This window comes from Odocoileus virginianus, unplaced genomic scaffold (genome assembly GCF_023699985.2).
Source record: "Odocoileus virginianus isolate 20LAN1187 ecotype Illinois unplaced genomic scaffold, Ovbor_1.2 Unplaced_Contig_21, whole genome shotgun sequence".
Classification (NCBI taxonomy): Eukaryota; Metazoa; Chordata; class Mammalia; order Artiodactyla; family Cervidae; genus Odocoileus; species Odocoileus virginianus.
The window spans coordinates 485701-488255 of NW_027224338.1; positions in this window are offsets into that span (position 1 = coordinate 485701).

A 2555-nucleotide genomic window follows, 5' to 3' on the forward strand; every position below is an offset into this window, starting at 1 on the left:
AGGATGCTTTCCATTGCTCCTGATTGGCAGCTCCCAATCTCTGACCAGTTTTCTTCCTCTCCAGTTCATGTTGGCCACCATGCCTAACATAATTTGTGCTTCAGGTTCATGGCAGGTCTCCAGTTTCATCGTCTAGCATTCTGTTCTTGGCTCTCCTTACAACCTTTACTTCCCACTTCACTTTGGATTCTACCTGCACACTCTCTCACCACGGCCAGAGGTCCTTTGTACCCTTCTAATTCTGCTCCGCTACAATGGCAGTGCCACCCCCTTGTTCAACTCACAGCCTGCTTTGCCCACCCTATTAGGCCATGAAGGGCTGCAAGAGAATATCCCACAACCATGGACATTGATTCCTCTACAGATTCATGGTCTCAAACCTCAACTGGGCCCTAAACACCCAGGCATAGTCCTTTACAAGTGCTTGGTCAGTTCCCCCTCTTGTTCTCCTCAGGCATGTTCTGAACACATCCTCCTTCAACTCCATCAAATTCACTCTAGAACACAGATTCAACGCATTAACTTAAGAAGAGAAGGAAGGAATCAGACCTGAATCCCATCAGTTCCTTCTGCCAACATCTACACTGCTTCTCCACATCTTTTCTCCAGGCCAATAGGCAATGAGTCTCTCCATACTGGCTCCATCTGCTTTTTCATTTCCCATCTCCTCTCAACAAACCTTCATTACCTCTGTCTCCTGCACCAACCATTGTACTGAAAAAAACTTTAACAAAGAACACCATTGACTGCTATCTTGCCAAATCCAATGGACATTCTTTTTGGCCTTACATAATTGTCCTTCACATTGCATTTGGTGGTGTTTATCACTTTATTCTTGAATGTCTCTATATCTCTTTGGCTGCTGGAGTACCACCTTCCTGATTCTCCTACTGCCCTATTTCTTCTTGCTCTTTCAAACTTCCCAGTATACCCTTCCCACGTTAACATCCAATACAATCAAACCTAGTACAATGATCAAAATCAGGAAATTAACACTGTTACAACAGTGTTAACTAATCTAGAACCCTTATTTCAATTTCACCATTGTCTCATTAATGTCCTTCCTGGACCACGACTGGTTCCAGGAATGCATATTGTACTTCCTTAACTCTCCTTCATTCTGGAACAGTTCCCCAGTCTCTGTGGTCTTGACATTTTTGAAGGGCACTGGTGAGTTACTCTGAACAATGTCCCTCAATTTGGGCTCGTCCAATGGTATGACATCATTAGATTTCAGGCAGCCCACTTTAGGTCAGAAAGACAACAGTTGTGATGGTGTGTTCCTCACAGTGCTTCGCCTTAGGTGGCACACGCTACCCATCTGTCCCATTATGGATGTTCACTTGGATGACTTAGTTAAGGCAGTATCTGCTAGGTTTCTTCACTATAAAGATACTATTTTCCCCTTTGTAACTAATAAAGATTATGAGGAATGATACTTTAAGACTATGTAAAAAATAGTTTCTCATCAAACTTTCACCAATTTTAGCATTCTTGCCTGAAATAATTATCACTGGGGTGTTTGTCAAATGTTGATTTTCCTATTAACATAATTCCTTTTTAGTTTATTAGCTTGAATTCTATTATAATGAAGAGCTTTCCTTTCTCCCTATTCATTATTTAATTATTTATATCATCATAGACTCAGGGATTCCAATTTTATCTTATACGTAATGATCCACTAGTAGCATGACTTTGTTACCCAAATTGCCCAAGATTTGGCCATTGGGAGGCCCTCTATGTTGGCTCCTGTATCTTGATATTTCCCCACCATTCTTTGAGCACTGTCTTTTTTCTTTTTTTGGCTGTTCCACGCAGCATCCTAGTTCCCTGACAAGGGATCAACTGGTGCCCTCTGTCTTGGGAGCATGGAGTCTTAACCACTTGACTGCCAGGGAAGTCCTGAGCACTTTCTTAATTGCTGGCACTGCATGATTTTCTATGCTCATCTTGTGCTTTCCCAGCCCTAGCCTTGGAATAAGCCATTTTCCCAAAAAGCCCTGGTTCCTTTAGGTTATAAGTTTTAAATCATGATGGTAAAAACCAAATGTCTTATAAGCTTTTAGAGATTCATTCATTCATGCCTCACTGCCAACTGGCAGGATCTTAGTTCTGGACCAGGGATGGTACCCCAGCCCTCAGCAGTCAAATCGTGGAGTCCTAACCACTGGACTGCCAGGTAAGTCCCAAGAGTAATTATATTTTAAAAACTAAGTTTTAAAATGTAATGCCATCTATCAGTATTTAGTATGTGTGCTGTGTGTGTGCTCAGTTGCTGAGTCATGTCTGACTCTTTGAGACCCTATGGACTGTAGCCCGTCAGGCTCCTCTGTCCATGCAATTTTCCAGGCAAGAATACTGGAGTGGGTTGCCATTTCCTCCTCCAGGGGATCTTCCCGACCCAGGGATCGAACCTGCATCTCCTGTCTCCTGCATTGGCAGGCAGATTCTTTACCACTGAGCCACCTGGGTATGTGTATGTATACTTAAGTTTGTACATTTAAATACTGATATATGTACATTTTGAGGTATGTTAAAATCTTTTTTGAGCCCTG